Source organism: Mus musculus, chromosome 6, assembly GCF_000001635.26.
Source record: "Mus musculus strain C57BL/6J chromosome 6, GRCm38.p6 C57BL/6J".
Taxonomy (NCBI): domain Eukaryota; kingdom Metazoa; phylum Chordata; class Mammalia; order Rodentia; family Muridae; genus Mus; species Mus musculus.
In genome coordinates this window covers 48,247,577-48,271,452 of record NC_000072.6, presented here as the reverse complement: position 1 = coordinate 48,271,452, position 23,876 = coordinate 48,247,577, and the positions used below count along the sequence as shown (strand labels likewise).

Here is a 23,876-nt window from a genome sequence, read left to right as displayed (position 1 = left end):
AGCATGACACAGGACAGTGTTTGATAACATGTGATCAGCAGGTGACAGATTCTTGGAGCAGGGCTTGTTTGAAATTAGTTTCCTAAGTCTTCCTCTTATAACTTTGTAGTTTTTCTCATTACCACAGGTCACCTGCACTGCCTCACCCAAGGATTTAGAATATATAGTGACATCTATAATGTGCTAGAGGACCCGTCTCCTTCAGACTGGACTCAATCAGGCTTGGATTTACCATAGTCTTTCCCATAGGCCTCCCACAGGTTACCCAGAATCCCTCCATGTCCAGAAAACTGCATCCTTTGCTGCTCATTGTAGTGAGAATTTTGGTTTCTTTAAAAATTCAATTAGGTAGGATAGCAAAAACTATTCTCAACAATAAAAGAACTTCTGGTGGAATCACCAATATTTTTTTGGGGGGGTGGGCTGTTTCAAGACAGGATTTCTCGGTATAGCCCTGGCTGTCCTGGTATTCCTTTTGTAGACAAGGTTGGCCTCGAACTCAGAAATCCACCTGCCTCTGCCCCTGGGTGCTGGGATTAAAGGCATGTGCCACCACGCCCAGTGGAATCACCATTCTTGATCTCAAGCTATACAACAGAGCAATTGTGATTTAAAAAAGAAAAAAACTGCATGGTACTTGTACAGTGACACACAGATAGATCAATGGAATAGAACTGAAAACCCAGAAATGAACCCACACACCTATGATCACTTGATCTTTGACAAAGGAACTAAAACCATCCAGTGGAAAAAAGACAGCAATTTCAACAAATGGTGCAGGCTCAACAGGTGGTGAGCATGTAGAAGAATGCAAATTGATCCATTCTTATCGCCTGGTACAAAGCTCAAGTCTAAGTGGATCAAAGAACTCCACATAAAACGAGAGACACTAAAACTTATAGAGGAGAAAGTAGGGAAGTGCCTCGAACATACAGGCACAGGGGAAAAATTCCTGAACAGAACACCAATGGTTTAAACTGTAAGATGAAGAATTGACAAATGGGACCTCAGAAAATTACAAAGCTTCAGTAAGGCAAAGGACACTGTCAATAAGACAAAAAGGCAACCAATAGATTGGGAAAAGACGTTTACCAATCCTAATATTGATAGAGGGCTAATATCCAATATATACAAAGAACTCAAGAAGTTAGACTCCAGAGAACCCAATAATCCTATTTAAAAATGGAGTACATAGCTAAACAAAGAATTCTCCACTGAGGAATACCAAATAGCTGAGAAACACCTAAAAAAATGTTCAACATCCTTAGTCATCAGGGAAATGCATATCAAAACAACCCTGAGAGTCCACCTCATACCAGTCAGAATAGCTAAGATAAAAAATTCAGGTGACAGCAGATGCTGGCAAGGATGTGGAGAAAGAGGAACACTCCTCCACTGCTGGTGGTATTGCAAGCTGGTACAACCACTCTGGAAATCAGTTTGGCAGTTCCTCAGAAAATTGGACATAGTATTACCAGAGGATCCAGCAATAACACTCCTAGACATATACCCAGAAAATGCTCCAAGATGTAATAAGACAAATGCTCTACTATGTTCATAGCAGTCTTATTTATAATAGCCAGGAGCTGGATAGAACCCAGATGTCCCTCAACAGAGGAATGGATACAGAAAATATGTTATATTTACACAGTGGAGTACTACTCAGCTATTAAAAACAATGAATTCATGAAATTCTTAGACAAATGGATGTATCTGGAGGATATCATCCTAAGTGAGGCAACCCAATCACAAAAGAACACACATGATATGCACTCACTGATAAGTGGATATTAGCCCAGTAGCTCAGAATTCTGAAGCTACATTTAGCAAAACACATGAAACTGAAGAAGAAGAAGGAAGACCAAAGTACGGATACTTCAGTCCTTCTTAGAAAGGGGAAAAAAAAGCCCGGCGTGCTGGTGCACGCCTTTAATCCCAGCACTCGGGAGGCAGAGGCAGGTGGATTTCTGAGTTCGAGGCAAGCCTGGTCTACAAAGTGAGTTCCAGGATAGCCAAGGCTATACAGAGAAACCCTGTCTCGAAAAAGAAAAAAGAAAAAAGAAAGAAGAAAGGGGAAAAATACCCATGGAAGGAGTCATAGAGACAGAGTGTGAAGCAGAGACTGAGGAATGACTATCCAGAGACTGCTCCACTTGGGGATCCATCCCATAGACAACCACCACAACCAGACGCTATTGTGGATGCCAACAAGAGATTGCTAACAGGAGCCTGATATAGCTCTCTACTGAGAGACTCCTCCAGACAAATACAGAAGTGGATGCTCACAGCCATCCACTGAGCACAGGGTCCCCAATGAAGGAGCTAGAGAAAGTACCCAAGGAGCTGAAGGGGTTTGTAGCTACATAGGAGGAACAGGAATATTAACTAAACAATATCTCCAGAACTCCCTGGGACTAAACCACCAACCAAAGAAAACACAGTGTGGGGTGCATGGCTCTATCTGCATATGTAGCACAGGATGGCCAAGTCAGTTCTCAATGGGAGGAGAGGCCCTTGGTCCTGTGAAGGTTCTATGCACCAGTATAGGGGACATTCCAGGGCCTGGAATAGGTGGGTTGGAGAGTAGGGGAATAGGGGTTGGGATAGTGGGTTTTCTGAGGGGACACAGGAAAGGAAATAACATATGAAATGTAAATAAAGAAAATATTTAATAAAAATGTTAAAAAACAAATTAGGATAATGTCTACTTTCATTTGGTTGCCCCAGCAAAACACCATCCAACCACCTTTCCAAAGAATCCTTAAATTTCCATTTCAGAGGGGCCTGTGACTTTTTATGCAGGAGAGTGATGTGCTTTCTCTGACTCAGCCTGGAAGTTCTCAAAGGATGATGCATAGGTTACAAGTGATGTGGGTGTAACTCTGGAAGTGAAGGATATTAATTAAGCCTTCTATTAGCATCAGGGGGTATAGCTCAGGGGTAGAGCATTTGACTGCAGATCAAGAGGTCCCTGGTTCAAATCCAGGTGCCCCCTATGCAAGTTTGTTTTTACTCATGGAGATATCACACACACAGTCCTGTGTTGTCCATTCACTCCAGTTATGTACTGGAGCGCATCAGGTGGACAGATGGCTGTCTCCCATCTCTTCCTACATGCTGACTGTCCTTCAATTCTTATAATCTATCTCCCCTGTTCCTGTAGATACCTAGTTTCTCTGGTTCTGTTGACCTGTAGATATGTAGATATGATGTTAAACAGAAGGCAGGAACTATAAGGGAGAACTAGGGACTTTCTAGGCACAGCCCATGCCTGTGTTCCTCTACCCACCCACCCACTCCTACCTACCTGCCATCAGATCCTGTATACTGAAACATCTATTGAGCCTTCATAGGACCAAGGACCTCTCCTCCCATTAATGCATGACAAGGCCATCCTCTGAAATGTATGCAGCCAGAGCAATCTATACCTTTTGGTTTGGTGGCTTAGTCCCTGGGCACTCTTGGGGCCTGGTTAATTGATATTGTTGTTCTTCCTATTTAGAGCATAAGGTATTGTTGTTCTGTTCAGAAAAATTTCCCCTGTGGCCATGTGTTTGGGGTTCTTCTCCACTTTCTCCTCTATAAGTTTCGGTGTATCTGGTTTTATGTGAATGTCCTTGATGTACCTGGATTTGAGCTTTGTACAAGCAGATAAGAATGGGTCAGTTTGCATTTTTCTACATGCTGACCAACAGTTGAACAGGCACCATTTGTTAAAAATGCTGTCTTCCAAAGTTTGGAGCTGAGATGAAAGGATGGACCATGTAGAGACTGCCATATCCAGGGATCCACCCCATAATCAGCATCCAAACGCTGACACCATTGCATACACTAGCAAGATTTTATCGAAAGGACCCAGATGTAGCTGTCTCTTGTGAGACTATGCCGGGGCCTAGCAAACACAGAAGTGGATGCTCACAGTCAGCTAAATGGATGGATCACAGGGCTCCCAGTGGAGGAGCTAGAGAAAGTACCCAAGGAGCTAAAGGGATCTGCAACCCTATAGGTGGATCAACATTATGAACTAACCAGTACCCCGGAGCTCTTGACTCTAGCTGCATATGTATCAAAAGATGGCCTAGTCGGCCATCACTGGAAAGAGAGGCCCATTGGACACGCAAACTTTATATGCCCCAGTACAGGGGAACGCCAGGGCCAAAAAGGGGGAGTGGGCGGGTAGGGGAGTGGGGGGACTTTTGGTATAGCATTGGAAATGTAAATGAGCTAAATACCTAATAAAAAATGGAAAAAAAATGCTGTCTTCCCCACCAGATGGTTTTAGCTCCTTTGTCAAATATCAAATGACCATAGGTGTGTAGGTTCATTTCTGGGTCTTCAATTCTATTACATTGATCTCCCTGACTGTGTCTGTACCAATAACAAACAGGGTTTGTTTTTTTGTTTTTGTTTGTTTGTTTTTATCATTTTACTCTGTAATACGGCTTGAGGTAAGCGATAGTGATTCCCCAACAAAATGTTTTATCGTTGAGAATAGTTTTCTCTATACTGGGTTTGTTTTGTTTTGTTTTGTTTTTTATTCCAAATGAATTTGTGAATTGCTCTTTCTAACTCTATGAAGAATTGATTTGGAATTTTGATGGGGATTGCATTGGATGTGTAGATTCCTTTAGGTAGGATCACCATTTTTTCTATATTAATCCTGCTAATCCATGAGCAAGAGATATCTTTCCATTTTCTGAAGTCTTCTTCAATTTTTTTCTTCAGAGACTTGAAGTTCTTGTCATACAGATCTTTCGCTTGTTTGGGTAGAGTCACACCAAGATATGTAATATTATTTGTGACTATTGTGAAGGGTGTTGTTTCCATAATTTCTTTCTCAGCCTGTTTATCCTTTGAGTAGAAGAAGGCTGCTAATTTCTTTGAGTTAATTTTATAATCAACCACTTTGCTGAAGTTGTTTATCAGCTGTAGGAGTTCTCTAGTGGAATTTTGGGGTCATTTATGAATACCATCATATCATTTGCAAATAGTGATATTTTGACTTCCTCCTTTCCAATTTGTATCCCTTTGACCTTCTTTCATTGTCTAATTGCTCTAGCTCAAACTTCAAGTACTATATTGAATAGATAAGGAGAGAGTGGGGAGCCTTGTCTAGTCCCTGATTTTAGTGGGATTGCTTCAAGTTTCTGTCCATTTAGTTTGATGTTGGCTACTGGTTTGCTGTTTTTTTGCTTTTACTATGTTTAGGTCTTGAATTCCTGATCTTTCCAAGACTTTTAACATGAAGGGATGCTGAATTTTGTCAAATGCCTTTTCAGCATCTAATGAAATGATCATATGGCTTTTTTCTTTGTGATCATTTATATAGTGGATTATGTTGGTGGATTTCCATATATTGAAATATTCCATACCCCTGGCATGAAGCCTACTTGATCATGGTAGATGATAGTTTCAATGTGTCCTTGAAATCAGTAGGCAAGAATTTTATTGAGTGTTTTGCATCAATGTTCATAAGGGAGATTGTTCTGAATTTCTCTTTCTTTGTTTGGTCTTTGTGTAGTTTATGTATAAGCATAATTCTGGCTTCATAGAATGAATTGGGTAGTGTTCCTTCTGTTTCTATTATGTGGAATAGTTTGAAGAGTATTGGTATTAGGCCTTCTTTAAAGGTCTGAAAGAATTCTCCAATGAACCCATCTGGTCCTGGGCATTTTGAGGTTGGGAGACTATTAATGGCTGCTTCTATTTCTTTAGGAATTATGAAACTGTTTAGATGATTTATCTGATCCTGTTTTAACTTTGTTACCTGGTACGTGTCTAGAAAATTGTCCATTTCATACAGATTTTACAATTTAGTTGAGTATAAACTTTTGTAGTTTAATCTGATGCTTTTTTGGATTTCCATGGTTTCCATTGTTATGTCTCCCTTTTCACTTCTGGTTTTATTAATTTTTATACTGTCTGTGTGCCCACTTGTTAGTCTGGCTAAGGGTTTATCTATCTTGTTGATTTTCTCAAAGAACCAGCTCCTGGTTTTGTTGATTCTTTGTATAGTTCTTTTTTGTTTCTATGTGGTTGATTTTGGCCCTGAGTTTGATTATTTCCTGCTGTCTGTTCCTCTTGGATGTATTTGCTTCTTTTTGTTCTAGAACTTTCAGGTATGCTGTCAAGCCACTAATATAAGCCCTCTCCAGTTTCTTTTTGGAGGCACTTAGAGCTATGAGTTTTCCTCTCACCACTGCTTTCATTGTGTCCCATTGGTATGATGTTTCCTCATTTTCACGAAATTCTAAAAAGTCTTTAATTTCCTTCTCTATTTCTTCTTTGACCAAGTTGTCATTGAATAGAGCACTTTTCAGCTTCCATGTGTATGTGTGTCTTTCACTGTTTTTGTTGGAATTTAAGACAAGCCTTAGTCCGTGGTGATCTAATAGGAGGCATGGGATTATTTCAATCTTCTTGTATCTGTTGAAGCCTGTTTTGTGACCAATTATATGGTCAGTTTTGGAGAAGGTACCATGAGGTGCTGAGAAGAAAGTATATTCTTTTGCTTTAGGATGAAATGTTGTATAAATATCTGTTAGACCCATTTGGTTCATAACTTCTGTTGCTTTCACTGTGTCTCTTGCTTAGCTTCTGTTTCCATGATATGTCCTTGGCTGAGAGTGGGGTGTTGAAGTCTCCCACTCTTATTGTGTGGGGTGCGATGTGTGCTTTGAGCCTTTAGTAAACTTTCTTTTTTGACTGTGGATGCCCTTGCATTTGGAGCATAGATTTTCAGAAGTGAGAGTTCATCTTGGTAGATTTTTCCTTTGACCAGTATGAAGTGTCCTTTCTTTTTGATAACATTTGGTTGAAAGTTAATTTTATTTGATATTTGAATGGCTACTCCAGCTTGTTTCTTGGGACCATTTGCTTGGGAAATTGTTTTCTAGCCTTTTACTCTGAGGTAGTGTCTGTCTTTATCACTGAGTTGTGCTTCCTGTATGTGGCAAAATACTGGGTCCTGGTTTCATATCTAATCTGTTAGTCTACAACTTTTTATTGAGTCCATTGGTATTAAGATATATTAAGGAAAAGTGATTGTTACTTCCTGCTTATTTTTGTTGTTAGAGATGGAATTATGTTTGTGTGGCTATCTTCTTTTTAGGTTTGTTGAAAGATTACTTTCTTGCTATTTCTAGAGTATAGTTTCCCTCCGTGTGTTGGTGTTTTCCATCTATTATCCTTTGTAGGGCTGGATTTGTGGAAAGATATTGTGTAAATTTGGTTTTGTCATGAAATATCTTGGTTTCTCCCTCTATGGTTCTGTTGGGTATAGTAACCTGGGAAGGTATTTATGTTCTCTTAAGATAAGGTCTGTATAACATCTGCCCATGATCTTCTAGCTTTCATAGTCTCTGTGAAGAAGTCTGGTATAATTCTGATAGGCCTGTCATTATATGTTACTTGACCTTTTTCCCTTACTACTTTTAATATTCTTTCTTTGTTTAGTGCTTTTGGTGTTTTGATTATTATGTGACAGGAGGTATGTCTTTTCTGGTCCAGTCTATTTGGAGTTCTGTAGGCTTCTTGTGTGTTCTTTCTTTAGGTCAGGGACGTTTTCTTCTATAATTCTGTTGAAGATATTGACTGGCCCTTTAATTTGGGAATCTTCATTCTCTTCTATACCTATTATCCTTAGCTTTGGTCTTCTCATTGTGTCCTGGATTTCCTGGACGTTTTGGGTTAGGAGCTTTGGCCTTTTGCTTTTTCTTTGGCTGCTGTGTTACTGTTTTTTATGGTATCTTCTGCATTTGAGATTCTCTCTTCCATCTCTTGTATTCTGTTGGTGATGCTTGTATCTATGACTCCTGATCTCTTTCCTAGGTTTTCTAACTCCAGGGTTGTCTGTCTCCCTTTGTGATTTATTTATTGTTTCTATTACCACTTTTAGATCTTGGATGCTTTTGCTCATTTCCTTTGCCTGTTTGACTGTGTTTTCCTGTAATTCTTTAAGGGATTTTGTGTTTCCTCTTTAATGGCTTCTACCTTCTGCCTGTGTTTTCCTGTATTTCTTTAAGGGAGTTATTTATGTCCTTCTTAAAGTGCTCTATCATCGTCATGAGAAGTGATTTTAGATATGAATCTTGCTTCTCCGTTGATGGTATATCCAGGACTTGTTATGGTTGGAGAATTGGGTTCTGATTATGCCATGTAACCTTGGTTTCGATTGCATTATGTTCTTATGCTTGCCTCCCATCATCTGAATATCTCTCATGCTACCTGCCCTCGATATCTGACTGGAACCTGTCCTTCCTGTGATCCTGGTTGTGTCAGAACCCCTCATGTCCAGCTGTCTGTGTGATCCTGTGAATCTGGAATTCTGTGATCCTGGGATTCTGGGGGGTGTCAGAGTTCCTGGGAATCAAGCTGCCTCTGGGATGCTGAGATCCTGGTGTGACCAAGCTCCTGGGATCCTAGGATCCTGGCTGTGTTAGAGCACCTGGGAGTGGAGCCTCCTCTGGGAGCTGTGGGACTGGATGCAGAGCTCTCTTCCAAGGTAAACTGGCACAGATAGAAAGGAACCCAAGCTGGTCGGATGAGGTTCCTGAATCCTTGGATCCTGCAGGTCTCAGTTAGTCCTGGTTGTGTTGGAACAGATGTTGTGTCCTACTCAACCCTGATCCTAAGATCCCAGGCCTGCTAGAGTGCCTGGGAGTGGAGCCTCCTCTGGGTGCTGTGGGACTGGCTGCAGAGTTCGCTCCCCTCAAATTCTGTTTTTAATGATGATTCTTAAACATTTTAATGATGGTTCTTAAATGCTTTAACCTTCCTTGGAACCCACCAGAGGTAGTGGAAAAGAAAGGACATGGGGGAAGTAGACCTATTTAGAAAGGATCTTTGGAAATACACCCATTTGTATTTTCTGGAAATCATCACTTCAGTTCATAGGTTAGCAGGCAGTAGCAGCTCGATCCATTCACAAGCATCTCATGGATACAGTAGCAGTCCAGTTTGACAGAGTCGGGATAGCAAACACGAACCAGCAGAGGTGGCACTACCTAGCAGAGACAGCCAGGGCTCAGCCTTGGCTCTAGTGAGCAGGAGGGATCAACAGGAATGCCAGGAGAAGTTCTTGGCTGAGCCATTCTCAGGGAAGTGAAGAACAGTGAAGATCCATAAACATGAATGTTGCACAGCTAGCTGTAACAGCAAGCCAAACTCTCTTTCCATCACTCAATGGAGTTCTATTTATACCCTCCAAACATCATGTGTCCTCCACTGCCTTGCCACAGCATGTGCATCCAATCAGTTCATGGAGTCCTGACAGTGGAGTTCAAATACACAATGTGTGGACCAATACATTCCTATGGTTAGCAAAGAATCCTTCAACATGTGTTCTTTGATGTGCTTGCCTTAGCAGAACATCCTCTATCCTGTGTCTGCTTCTGTGAAATGTTCCTTCCAAAGTCTACCTGAGCCTTTTACATCTATGTCCACTTTCATGCCTTTGCCCAAGCAAAACACCATCCAACCACTTTTCCAAACAATTCTTACATTTCCATTTCAGAGGGGCCTGTGACTTTTTATGCAGGAGAGTGATGTACTTTCTCTGACTCATCCTGGAAGTTCTCAAAGGATGATACATAGGTTACAAGTGATGTGGGTGTAACTCTGGAAGTGAAGGATATTAATTAAGCCTTCTATTAGCATTAGGGGGTATAGCTCAGGGGTAGAGCATTTGACTGCAGATCAAGAGGTCCCTGGTTCAAATCCAGGTGCCCCCTTTTCATGGGATTTTGGAATAACTGTCCACATTCATAGTATAGATGCACTTTCTCTCTTGACTCATGGCTGGAGAGTCAACCCATTGATGCTACATCTGTGTTATTGCTCATCAGATCCTTCATGTGACAGCTGGTTCTTGTGTTCATGAATCTCAAGTCTTTCTAGTTAGCAAGTCTTCAGGATTTTGAGAATGTATAGTGAGTTTGCTAAACCTATAAAAGCTAGGTTTCATTAGAGAAAACCATCAGTGGTTCTCAGCATATGGAATTCAACAAACAGATGCACTGGGGATCAGGAAAAGACCCTCAAGAAAATGGAGTAGGGGATATTGGCCATTATAGTTGGAGATGCCCAATTGGTTCATCAGAGCTGGAAATGTGGACATTCACAAACTCTCAGAGTGGAGAGGGAATATAAGATCATATATCACAGGTTTCCTAAGCTGCTCATTGGCCTGGTTTGTATCCTTTGGTGACTCATTACTAACATCTATCCCAATGGCTCAGCATATGTGCTGTGACAGCTTTGTGTCCCCATTTTAAATGTTATCTCTTAGAATAAACGTCCCAACAAAGATCCTGACTTGTTTTAACTGGATATTTTATTTATTTACGTTTCAAATCTTATCAGCTTTCCTAGTTTCCCCTCTGCAAACCCCTATCCCATGCCCCCTTACCCTGCTTCTATGAAGGCACTTCCCCACCCACTGATCCACTCCTGCCTCACTGCCCTAGCAATCCTCTACAGTGGGGCATCAAGGCTTCACAGTACCAAGGACCTCCCCTCCCATTGATGCCAGATAAGACTTTTTCAGCTCCTTCAGTCCTTCCCCTAACTCCTCCATTAGGATTCCTAGGCTCAGCCCAATGGATAGCTGTGAGCATGCACATCTGTGTTGGTCAGGATCTGGCAGAGCCTCTCAGGAGACAGCTGTATCAGGACCCTGTCAGCAAGCACTTCTTGGCATCTGCAATAGTGTCTGGGTTTGGTGTCTGCATGTGGGATGGATCCCCAGGTGGGGCAGTCTCTGGATGGCCTTTCCTTTGGTCTCTGTTCCACTCTTTGTCCCTGTATTTCCTTTAGACAGGAGCAATTCTGGGTTAAATTTTGGAGATGGGTAGGTGGCTACATCCATCAACTGGGGGACTATGCCTAGCATTTGGTTATGGTCTAGACAGGTTCTCCCTCCCCTTTGTAGAGCATTTCAGCTAATGTCATCTCCATGGGGTCCTGGGAGGATCTTGATTTCTTGCATCTGGGACTTTGTGGTTACTACCTCCAGTTCCCCATCCCCCATTGCTACACACCTCTGTTCAATTTCCTGACCCTCTGTACATCTTCTCTGTCTCCTCCCATACCTGGTTCTTCCCCTCTTTCCTCTCCTACTCTTCTTCCTAAGTGTCTCCCACCCTCTACTTCCCTTGATTATTTTGTTCCCCCTTCTAAGTAGGACTGAAGTATCCACTCTTTAGTCTTCCTTCCTCTTGAGCTTCATGTGGTCCATAAGTTGTATCATAGGTCATCTTGGTTGATTTTCTCATTGATGAGTATGAAGTGTCCTTCCTTATCTTTTTTTTTTATAACTTTTGGTTGAAAGTAGATTTTACTCCATATTAGAATGGCTACTCCAGCTTGTTTCTTGGGACCATTTGCTTGGAAAATTGTTTTCCAGCCTTTTAATCTGAGGTAGTGTTTGTCTTTGTCACTGAGGTCTATTTCCTGTATACAGCAAAATGCGAGGTCCTGTTTACATATCCAGTCTGTTAGTCTATGTCCCTTTATTAGGAAACTGAGTTCATTGATGTTAAAAGATATTAAGGAATAGTGATTGTTGCTCCCTGTTATTATTGATGCTATTTTTATGTTTGTTTGGTTATCTTCTTTTTGACTTTGTTGAGAGAAAGTTACTTTCTTGCTTTTTGTAGTTTGTAGTTTCCCTCCTTGTGTTGGTGTTTTTCATTTATAATCCTTTGTAGGGCTAGATTTGTGGAGAGATATTGTGCAAATTAGGTTTTGTCATGGAATATCTTGGTTTCTCCTTGTATGGTAATTGAGAGTTTTAGTGGGTATAGTAGTCTGTGTTAGCATTTGTGTTCTCTTAGAGTCTGTATACATCTTCCCAGGATCTTCTAGTTTTCTTAGTCTCTCGTAAGAAATCTGGTTTAATTCTGATATGTCTGCCTTTATTTGTTTCTTGACCTTTTTCCCTTGCTGCTTTTAATATTCTTTGTTTTGTGCCTTTGGTGTTTTGACTATCATGTGACAGGAGGAATTTCTTTTCTGGTACAATTTATTTGGTGTTCTGTAGGCTTCTCGTATGTTCATGGGCATCTTTCTTTAGGTTAGGAAAGTTTTCAATAATTTTGTTGAAGATATTTAAGTTGCGAATCTTTGCTCTCTTCTATACCTATTATCCATAGATTTGGTCTTCTCACTGTGACCTGGATTTCCTGAACGTTTTGGATTAGGACCCTTTTGCAATTTGCGTTTTCTTTTTCTGTTGTGTCAAATGTTTCTATAGTATCTTCTGCACTTGAGATTCTCTCTTCTATCTCTTGTATTCTGTTGGTGTGTTCTATTACTCCTGGTTTCTTTCCTAGGTTTTTTATCTCCAGGATTGTCTCCCTTTGTGATTTCTTTATTGTTTCTATTTCCATTTTTAGATTCTGTATGATTTTGTTCATTTGTTCAATTCCTTTACCTGTTTGATTGTGTTTTCCTGTAATTCTTTAAGGGATTTTTGTGTTTCCTCTTTAAAGTCTTATACCTGTTTGCCTGTGTTCTCCTGTATTTCTTTTAGGGAGTTATTTTTCTCCTTGTTAAAGTCCTCTATCATCACCATGAGATGTACTTTTCTGGTGTGTTGGGGTATTCATGGCTTGCTGTGGTGGGAGAACTGGGTTTTGATGATAACAAGTAGCTTTGATTTCTGTTGCTTATATTCTTGCCTTTGCCCCTTGACAGCTGGTTATCTTTGGTGTTAGCTGGTCTTGCTGTCTCTGACTTTGGCTTGTCCCTCCTGTAAGCTTGTGTGTCAGCACTCCTGAGAAACCAGTTCTCTCTGGGAGGGATTTGGATTTGGAGAGCTGTGGCACAGGATCAGCTCTGGGTGCAGATCAGATCTTGACTTTTTTGGCAGATGTTGCTAGAGCTCAGTGCGAAGGGCCAAGCAGAGCCTGACCGTGCTACATCTGTGATTCATACCATGGAGAGCTCCTCTGCCTGTTGTTTTTAGGAAAGTAGAGAGAACATGCAAAAACCTCTCTCCACTGTGCTGATGGTCTCAGATTTTTCTAGAACAATGACTGCATGTACTATGTGACAGACATTTCATAAAACCAACCACAGAGTCAAATCAGTACAGTGATGGGGTCAGTGTCCCTGTCCCTCGTGTGTATTGTCATGTCAGTGACAGACTCCATTGAAATTTTTCAGGACGTTGGCACCTCCCCAAACTGGAAAGAGAAACCTCACATGAGCCTTTACTGGTATATATATTGTAACAAGTGATAGAGCCTAAGAAGATCTTATGCCTAATCTAGAAATCTTCTCAAATATTCATCTGAAACCCTGCAGTGGGGTTATAGTTAGTAGTCACCAAATACCATCTGTATGCTTCCTATTTCTAATAACATGACAGTTTTTTCCCTAAAAATAGTTTATTTGGGGACACACACACATGATTTCTCTCAAAACTGGATATTAAGCCTATGCCCATTCTATGGTGAATTAAGCAATGGTAACTTTATGTTCTATGTCTGAAATACTTCAGTGAAACTCCTGTTATTGCTTACATATCTTTAAGAATCCTCCAATGATTCGTACCTTGTTTCTTTTGTATAATGTTTTAACTACGTTGCAAAAGCCTTGTTTTATAAATAATATATACAGCAGAACTATATTTGCTAGATAAAGCCTGAATGGAAAATTTCCCAAGAAGAAGCATTCTGTGATTGCCCTCATCAGCTTATGCAAATCAGAGAAGTTGTACAAGGGCCTATTTGAATCCTCTTCTTGTTCAGACTACATCCTTTAGCTATGGTCCTTTCTTACATCTTTGACAACTCTGTGGTCTTTAGACTCATTGTGGGGGCTTCTAGGAGAAGAGTCCACAAGTAGAGATTCCTGGTCCCATATAGGTTGATTCTGTAGGCTGAGCTCTGACTGTTCAAATAGCCAGTCTTTATATCTGGTCCCTCCTGATTGTGACCTAATGGTTTGGCTCCATCTTGGAGTTAAAAATAAAATAAAGTAAAACCTCTCAGATTTGCAGTATTTATTTAAAATTTAGGAACAGAAAATGATACAGCAAGAAACCAGAGGGTGAAAAATCATAGAAAAGATCCTCCATACAAAACTGTGCTGAAGGCTCAAGTAGATTTGGGACTTTAAAGGGGGTCAGGAATTTGCAGGAAAATCACAGGAGGAAAGCAGAGCAGGACTCCAGCCATGCACACTGATTCTCTATGGTGGTTTGGATATGCTTGACCCAGAGAATGGCTCTATTAGGAGGTGTGGCCTTGTTGAAGTAGGTGTCTTTGATTGGAGGAAGAGCATCACTGTGGGTTTTGAGACCCTCCTCCTCCTCTTTGTCTTCCCTGGAAGACAGCCTCTCCTGGCTGTAGTTGGATCAAGATGCAGAACGCTCAGCTTCTTCTCCAGCACCATATCTGCCTGGATGCCATCATGCTTGTCCCAGTGTTGATAATAAACTTAACCTCTGAAACTATAAGCCAGCCCAAATTAAATATTGTCCTTTATAGAGGTTGCCTTGGTCATGATTTCGATTCATAGAAATGGAAAGCCTTACTAAGATATTCTCCAACTGAGTCCCCACAGATGCTCACCTATAAGAACATTTTTTTGGCTACTTTATTGTGTTCTATTATCTGCCACCCTTTCAACCATTATACCACAACAATTCATTCCCACACTTCAACATTAGGTAGGAGAGAAGGAAGTTTAGAGGGGAAAGGGGGTTAGACCTCTTTAGACTACTTCCTGCTGACTAGGACTGTTGAGTTCCTTTGAGGGCCAGTTCAATCTTGGTTTTCAGAAGATCTGTAACCAGAAACCCAGCAATCCAGAAACTCAGAAACCCAGCAACCCAAACACTAAGCAACCCAGCAACCCAGCAATTCTGCAATGCAGAAATACCATTAGCAAAAGCACCAGCATGAACCTGAAACAGCACAGGAAACAACAGCTACCAAAAGCCTCTGTGAAATTTCATATTTATATAATTTCAAGAGTCCACAGAATACCAAACTATTTGCAGCTGATGAAAATCAAGAGCTCAAGGCAGTTATAGTTAGCAGGTGTTGAAGCCGGCTCATATTCCACATCTGGGATTAAAACTACAGTATATACATTATCCTAATTTGTTTTTTAAATTTTTTATTAAATATTTTCTTTATTTACATTTCAAATGTGATCCCCTTTCCTCGTGTGCCCGCCGAAAACCCACTATCCCTTCCCTCCCTCCCCCTGCTCACCAACCCACTTACTCCAGCTAACTGGCCCTGGCAGTCCCCTATACTGGTGCATAGAACCTTCACAGGAAAAAAGGACCTCTCCTCCCATTGATGATTTACTTGGCCATCCTCTGCTACATATGCAGCTAGAGCCATGGGTCCCACAATGAGTTTTCTTTGGTTGGTGGTTTAGTCCCAGGGAGTTCTGGAGATACTAGTTAGTTCATATTGTTGTTCCTCCTATGGCGATGCAAACCCCTTCAGCTCCTTGGGTACTTTCTCTAGCTCTTTCAATAATAAGTTAGCATCAATAGTTATATAATAAGTTAGCAACTATTTCAACAATAGTTAGCATCCACAATAGAGTCTGGTTTTGGTGGTTGCTTGTGGGATGGATTCCCGGATGGGGCAGTTTCTGGATAGTCATTCCTCAGTCTGTTTCACACTCTGTCTCTGTAACTCCTTCTATGGCTATTTTGTTCAACCTTCTAAGAAGTACTGAAGTATCCACACTTAGGTCTTCCTTCTTCTTGAGTTTCATGTGTTTTGTGAATTGTAGCTTGGGTATTCTGAACTACTAGGCTAATATCCACTTATCAATGAGTGCATATTATGTGTGTTCTTTTGTGATTGGGTTACCTCACTTAGGATGAATCCTCTGGATCCATCCATTTAGCTAAGAATTTCATAAATTCATTGTTTATAATAGCTGAGTAGTACTCCATTGTGCAAATGTACCACATTTTCTGCATCCATTCCTCTGTTGAGGGACATCTGGGTTATATCCAGCTCCTGGCTATTATAAATAAGGCTGCTATGAACATAGTGGAGCATGTGTCCTTATTACATGTAGGACTATCTTCTTGGTGTATGCCCAGGAGTGGTATTGCTGGATTCTCTGGTAATACTATGTCCAATTTTCTGAGGAACTGCCAAACTGATATCCAGAATGGTTGTACCAGCTTGCAATCCCACCAGCAGTGGAGGAGTGTTCCTCTTCCTCCACATCCTTGCCAGCCTCTGCTGTCACCTGAGTTTTTTTATCTTAGCTATTCTGACTGGTGTGAGGTGGACTCTCATGGTTGTTTTGATATGCATTTCCCTGATGACTAAGGATGTTGAACATTTTTTTAGGTGTTTCTCAGCCATTCGGTATTCCTCAGTGGAGAATTCTTTGTTTAGCTATGTACTCCATTTTTAAATAGGATTATTGGGTTCTCTGGAGTCTAACTTCTTGAGTTCTTTGTATATATTGGATATTAGCCCTCTATCAATATTAGGATTGGTAAACGTCTTTTCCCAATCTATTGGTTGCCTTTTTGTCTTATTGACAGTGTCCTTTGCCTTACTGAAGCTTTGTAATTTTCTGAGGTCCCATTTGTCAATTCTTCATCTTACAGTTTAAACCACTGGTGTTCTGTTCAGGAATTTTCCCCCTGTGCCTGTATGTTCGAGGCACTTCCCTACTTTCTCCTCTATAAGTTTTAGTGTCTCTCGTTTTATGTGGAGTTCTTTGATCCACTTAGACTTGAGCTTTGTACCAGGAGATAAGAATGGATCAATTTGCATTCTTCTACATGCTCACCGCCTGTTGAGCCTGCACCATTTGTTAAAAATGCTGTCTTTCCAGATATAGCTGTCTCTTGTGAGACTATGCCAGGGCCTAGCAAACACAGAAGTGGATGCTCACAGTCAGCTATTGGATGGGTCACACGGCCCCCAATGGAGGAGCTAGAGGAAGTACCCAAGGAGCTAAAGGGAACTGCAACCCTATAGGTGGAACAACAATATGAACTAATCAGTACCCCGGAGCTCTTGTCTCTAGCTGCATATGTATCAAAAGATGGCCTAGTCAGCCATCACTGGAAAGAGAGGCCCTTTGGACTTGCAAACTTTATATGCCCCAGTACAGGGGAATGCCAGGGCCAAAAAGGGGGAGTGGGTGGATAGAGGATTGGGGGGTGGGTATGGGGGAATTTTGGGATAGCATTGGAAATGTAAATGAGGAAAATACCTAATAAAAAGAAAGAGAAAAAAATGCTGTCTTTTCCCCACTGGATGGTTTTAGCTCCTTTGTCGAAGATCAAGTGACCATAGATGTGTGGGTTCATTTCTGGATTTTCAGTTCTACTCCTTTGATCTACCTGTGTGTCACTGTACCAGTACCATGCAGTTTTTTTTCCATCACAATTGCTCTGTTGTACAACTTGGGATCAGAAATTGTGCCTCCATCAGAGGTTCTTTTATTGTTGAGAATAGCTTTTGCTATCCTACCTAATTGAATTTTAAAGAAACCAAAATTCTAATTACACTGAGCAGCCAAGGCTACAATGTTCTGGACATGGAGGGATTCTGGGTGTCCTGTGGTAGGCCTATGGGGAAGACTATGGTAAATCCAAGCCTGATTGAGTCCAGTCTGAAGGAGGGTTGGCCCTCTAGCACATTATAGATGTCACTATATATTCTAAATCCTTGGGTGAGGCAGTGCAGCTGACCTGTGCTAATGAGGGAGACTACAAAGTTATAAGAGGAAGGCACAGGAAACTAATCTCAAACAAGCCCAGCTCCAAGAATCTGTCACCTGCTGATCACATGTTATCAAACACTGTCCTGTATCATGCTTCAGTGACCATTGTCTGTAGACATAGTTCATCATATCTGTAGATATGATTGACTTATAGATATGTAGATATGACTGAATGACTTGGTTAATGAGCAAGAGTGTTTTAATTTGTTCCTACTAGAGAATCTGACCAAGGAATTCTTAGAAGACAGAGATCTTTCCATTCTGTCCACTCCTGCTTTCATTCACCTCCAGAGGCCAGCTAAGTAGTTCTTGTGTTGCATGTGGGCTCAGTTGAGTTGAAGGCTAAAGCAGCACCAGCTGAAGCCTCCTGCCTCAGCAAGGACCTCAGCAGGAGAGTGCTGGTCATTCATGAGGACATGGCAGTCAGATGAGCAGAGGCAGCTCAGGGCTGGGCCTCATATGAGGAAGCAGATGATGACAGAGCACTGGCAAGTGCACATGCCAGATGTTAACAAGCAGGGAGTGGCCATGCAGGTTCTGAGTGCCCATGAGACATTAACAAACAGGTGGGGGTATAGCTCAGGGGTAGAGCATTTGACTGCAGATCAAGAGGTCCTTGGTTCAAATCCAGGTGTCCCCTACCACAAGATTGTTTTTACTCATGGAGATATCATACACTAAGTCTTGTTTCTTCCATTCACTCCAGTTATGTACCTAGCCAGACCTGGGAGCTACAAACCAGCCTCACTTGTGAACAAATGGCTGTCTCCTATCTCTTCCTACATGCTGACTGTCCCTCCCATTCTTATAAACTATCTCCACTGTTCCTGCACATACCTAGTTTCTCTGGTTCTGTTGACCAGTAGATATGTAGATATGATGTTAAATAGAAGGCAGGAACTAGAAGGGAGAATTAAGGACTTTCTAGGCACAGCAGTTATAGTGACAGGCTGTGTCAAAGGACCAGAAAGGAAAGCCCAACCATAAAAGGATGTGGCTCTGTGGCTCTCTGGTGAATCTGCAGTCATAACTAAGGAGGCCAGTCCCAGAATTGGGCTGTCTGTGTAGGGTGGACATTTAACTGTAAGCATCTCTCCTCCTTTCAGAGCTCACTGCTCACTTGCTTCATCCTCAGAGGCTAAAGACTGGCTGAGCTGTTGTCCCAGGCAAAGAGGGATTCTGCAGTGATGCTGCTGACAGTGCCAGCTAGGGCCCTGTGAGAACTCTGAATAACAGCCCATTTGTTCTCAGGAAGGGAAGAGAGGGGTGTCTTTGGGGTGGTAGACAGTTGGCCAGCTCAGGAGCTATCCCAGAACAGCAGTGTGAAGTGGCTCAGGGTCTGCAGCTGCTCTGCTCCTTTTCTTGAGTGATGATGCTATTTAAGGATGGGCCTGGAAAGCTGCAGAGCTGAGGAAGGCATCTCACCAGTCCTGTCTGGCAACTTCTGGAAAGTGGGTTTGTGAGCATTTGTAATTTAACTTTATAGTCAGTCATAATATATGACCACAGAGATGTAAATTGTAAATTGTGTACACTAATATCGATGGGGGTATAGCTCAGGGGTAGAGCATTTGACTGCAGATCAAGAGGTCCCTGGTTCAAATCCAGGTGCCCCCTTCCTCAGATTTCTTTTAGATGTTAGACAGTAAAATGCCTTCAGTGGCCCAAAATTCCCAAATAAAACCCCTATTACCACATTGTCCCTTGCCCTGGATGGTGTCCCATTATGCACTGATCTGTGTTCACCTGTCCCATGGATTCTACTCAGGCCCCATCTGAGTGCTGCTCTGTGAAGCCCACTCAGATCACAGTGAATTGTTCTCTAATGCTGTGACCCTGTGGGTCACCCATTGCTGGAAATTAAGCTTAGAGGAGGCTTAGAACAGAATGGCCTCTTGGAAGCCCTTGTCTTTCATCTCTCAGGAAGCCACTCCTGAGCTCCTCTGGTGCTCCTCACACCCAGCTCCTCCTGTCCTGTGCTTCAGTTCCTGCCACCTCTAAGAAAAGTTTGTAATCCATGAATTTGACTCCTCCTTTATACTAAGAATCTGAGGAAAAAGGAAAATGACTGGTCTCTTCTTTGTGTACTCTATGTGGTTGATCAGTGACCAGAAACTAATGAGCTCCATGTGTGTAATTGAGTGAATATATGATGGAGTGAAGTGATGAGCACCATCCTGTTGTCCTGGAGGATAAAGTTCTCTCTGGGCTGCAGGTTTGCTAATGAAGACCCAGAATCCCCAGCTCTTGACTTGGCAACTTAGTGTGAATTTAAAGAAAACACATGAATAGGTGTCTTTTCTACTTCTGAAGTTGATGTCTTTAATATACCCTGAGAGAGATGGCATTGAAGTGGTCTAGCTGCGGTTGGAGAGAATGGTGGAGACCAAACCTAAATAGAAAAATCCTGCCAGGTTCAAGATCAGTATTGGAAGTGATAGATCATGAACATATAGTAAGCCTAGGTATGGTTCCAAGGTTGAAAAAGTGCTAATCAGTGGGAGTATAGGCAGTGGCAGAACATTGAACTGCAGATCAAGATTCCCTGGTTCAAATTGAGTTGTCCACTTGCTTAAATGTGACTCTTGTAGTTAACTTACCATATTTACCTTAGGCAGGGCCTCAGTGAAGATTGGAGGTCTCCATTAGTTGGAATTACTCAAATAAACTCATGTGGTCCATTCTGGGATACTTAGTGTAGGGTGTTTGTATTTGTCTTAGTTAGGGTTTTATTGCTGTGAAGAGACACCATGACCAAGGCAAGTCTTATAAAGGACAACATTTAATTGGTGTTGGCTTACAGGTTCAAGGGTTCAGACCATTATCATCAATGAGGGAGCATGGCAGCATCCAGGCTTACATGAGGTTGGAGGAGCTGAAGATTCTACATCTTGTTCTGAAGGCACCTAGAAGAGTGGCTTCTAGGCAGCCAGGACTGGGTTTTTAAAGCCCACACCCACCTCAGTGACACACCTGCTCTAACAAGGTCACACCTACTATAACAAGGTCACACTTCCTAATAGTGCCACTCCCTGGGGTCAGAATTTACAAACCATCATAGTGCCTTAGCTCCACAACCCACTACTGTCACCCAATTTATCAAAGGCTTCCAGCTCCTCCAGTTAGCACATCAGGTGCTCACTGCACAGTGTCTTTCCCTCGGGGATGCTCTTGCCTCTCCACTCCTCACCTATGCTCTGTGTTCATGGTCACAGAGGAATCACATTTGATCTGCTTCTATTTGTCACCAAGAGATGAGGTATATTCTCAATACTCAGTTTCTGTCTGAGAAGCTCTTTAACAGGAACGGCTGAGGCTTTGAAGTTAATAATGAGTTCTGAACTGGCTTGCTCCTACATCCTTAATGTGATTGGATGTAGCAAGGCAGGCAAGAATGACTGAAGCCGAACTATAGAACCAGGATTGGGGTACCACAGAAGTCAACTTGGGACTATGGGCTCCCACATCAGTCAAGAGCCATGGCAGGAGCCTGTACTTGTTCCAGAAGGCTTATGATCTCCAACCCCCTTCCCCAATATTCTGGGGGCAGAACTGTGACATTTTCTACACTTTAATGAAGCAATTTTAGACTGGATTTTAAACACAGAACTCTCAGTCTGCATCTGACACTTAAATCCAAGCTCTTACCCACCTGGCAGGCAACAAATACATAGGTTTTTATTTTATTTAGTTTATTTTCAATGTAAAAAAATGACACTGTACTGCAACCTTCCCAACAAAGGAGGGCTGATTCATTGTGTGGCACCTCCCTGGTAGACTGGATGCCAGACTCTACCTGTTGCAGGTTTCTCCTCTACCCCATGCCTGCTGTCCTCAGATACTGAAGGCCTACAGCCCCCTCTCTCATCTCTCTGTGTGTACCTGGATATGAAACCTGGAGAGCTGTGGAATTACAAGAACTCTGCACTCAGCCCCTCTCACCCCCCAATTAACATCCTGTGTCTGAGGCTGGGGGAGGCAGCTATACAGACTAAGGAAATCTGGTCACGGCACTCCATCCTTCTCTCATCTTAGAGGCCTGTCCCTGTCCCTGGTCTAGTGAGAGTGATGTGCATCACAAAAGTAATGGTAAATGGTGTAATGGGAAGGAGAGTGGCATGGAGCCAGGCTGACTGTTGACATGGACGTCGACCCAGCCTGGCAGGGATGGTGAGGATTAGTGGAGTCTTCACAATGCAAGTCTGCTAAATTCATGCGAAAACGGTGTTGCTGAAGGCACTATACACTTTTGTAGAATGACATAGAGAATCAAGCTGGAACTTAGCTGAAAACTTCTTCTCTAGTGACTAGTTTTATAGGTCTGAAAGCGAAGCAAGCTGCTGAAGGAGAAAAAACATCAACAGTATCCCTGCAACCGACCCAGCATGCTACAGTCCTGACCTGCCAGGCGAGATGTGCCACTTGGAGTGAAGCTTATGGGTGTATCTGACTGCTTTAGGATTAGATTTGAGGCCTGCTCCTCAGGAAGGAATTCAGGTGTACTGCTGGAGACCTGAGGGTCCTGGGCCCTAGGGAGGAACCTACTACCATTGTATTGCTAAATGGCATGTTGTCAAACTGTCCTTCACATATGTTTTACTGCTAGATTAGTGCTGTCTTCAACCTTGCTGGAGAGGAGTCACTCCACAAGGGCCAGACGTTACTGCAGTCTCATAACTGCTCAGAGTGCTGAGTATATGGGGCTGTTGGCTTCATTTGGACATCTACATCAACTCCTGACCTAAGTCACCAGGTCGCTCTTCACTGACAGACTCCTAAGTGGAAGGCCAGGAGATTAGAAGATAAAGAAGATAGAAAAGGTGGGATCAGGAGGTCTTACACAGCCTAAGTTTTATGCCAAGCAAGTTTATTAAGAAGTACACCATCATATACACTGTTTTCAGTTAGGACTGATAATCACAGCTTTCAAGAAGGGAACTCTGGGTTTGTGGGAGATGAAACTGTAACTCCTTCAAGGCTCTGGCCTCAGGCCCACCACAGGTCTTGCCAAGTTTGACCCTGGGCAAGGACACAGAACTAGTATCCTCTTTGAGCTTTTATCAGGGCCTCTGATAAAACCTTAGGTATGGGTGGATCCCCAAAATGCCTCTCTCCAAGGCCCAGGGAACACCTCAGAAGGTGAGCAGAAAAAAATGGAAGAGCTGGAGAGAGTCTGTCTTCTGTACGTACATGGCAGCTGTACCCATGAACTCACTGCAGCTTGCAGCTGTGGTTAGCCTGGATATGATCAAGTCAGCAAGAGCAGTCTTCAGCAGCACTAATGGGATTCAGCAGGTTATTTTTTTTAATATTTTTATTACATATTTTCCTCAATTACATTTCCAATGCTATCCCAAAAGTCCCCCATACCCTCCCCCCCACTTCCCTACCCACCCATTCCCAATTTTTTTTTTGGCCCTGGCGTTCCCCTGTACTGGGGCATATACAGTTTGTGTGTCCAATGGGCCTCTCTTTCCAGTGATGGCCGACTAGGCCATCTTTTGATACATATGCAGCTAGAGTCAAGAGCTCCGGGGTACTGGTTAGTTCATAATGTTGTTCCACCTATAGGGTTACAGATCCCTTTAGCTCCTTGGGTATTTTCTCTAGCTCCTCCATTGGGAGCCCTGTGATCCATCCAATAGCTGACTGTGAGCATCCACTTCTGTGTTTGCTAGGCCCCGGCATAGTCTCACAAGAGACAGCTACATCTGGGTCCTTTCGATAAAATCTTGCTAGTGTATGCAATGGTGTCAGCGTTTGGAAGCTGATTATGGGGTGGATCCCTGGATATGGCAGTCTCTACATGGTCCATCCTTTCGTCTCAGCTCCAAACTTTGTCTCTGTAACTCCTTCCATTGGTGTTTTGTTCCCAATTCTAAGGAGGGGCATAGTGTCCACACTTCAGTCTTCATTCTTCTTGAGTTTCATGTGTTTAGCAAATTGTATTTTATATCTTGGGTATCCTAGGTTTTGGGCTAATATCCACTTATCAGTGAGTACATATTGTGTGAGTTCCTTTGTGAATGTGTTACCTCACTCAGGATTATGCCCTCCAGGTCCATCCATTTGCCTAGGAATTTCATAAATTCATTCTTTTTAATAGCTGAGTAGTACTCCATTGTGTAGATGTACCACATTTT

At 42.3% G+C, this 23,876-nt stretch overlaps 1 long non-coding RNA gene and 4 other non-coding genes across 5 annotated transcripts in view; all 5 read left to right on the top strand.

The window, feature by feature from the left end:
- Positions 1-23,876, top strand: part of Gm16630 (predicted gene, 16630) — a 264,503-nt gene that overhangs the window by 123,956 nt on the left and 116,671 nt on the right. The gene's annotated exons all lie outside the window — the stretch shown is intronic.
- On the top strand, positions 2,924-2,995 carry n-TCgca29. The gene has a single exon. It is a non-coding gene; the product is annotated as a tRNA-Cys (tRNA).
- n-TCgca30 lies at positions 9,660-9,731 on the top strand. Its single transcript has one exon. It is a non-coding gene; the product is annotated as a tRNA-Cys (tRNA).
- Positions 18,302-18,373, top strand: n-TCgca15. Its single transcript has one exon. It is a non-coding gene; the product is annotated as a tRNA-Cys (tRNA).
- On the top strand, positions 19,279-19,350 carry n-TCgca31. Its single transcript has one exon. It is a non-coding gene; the product is annotated as a tRNA-Cys (tRNA).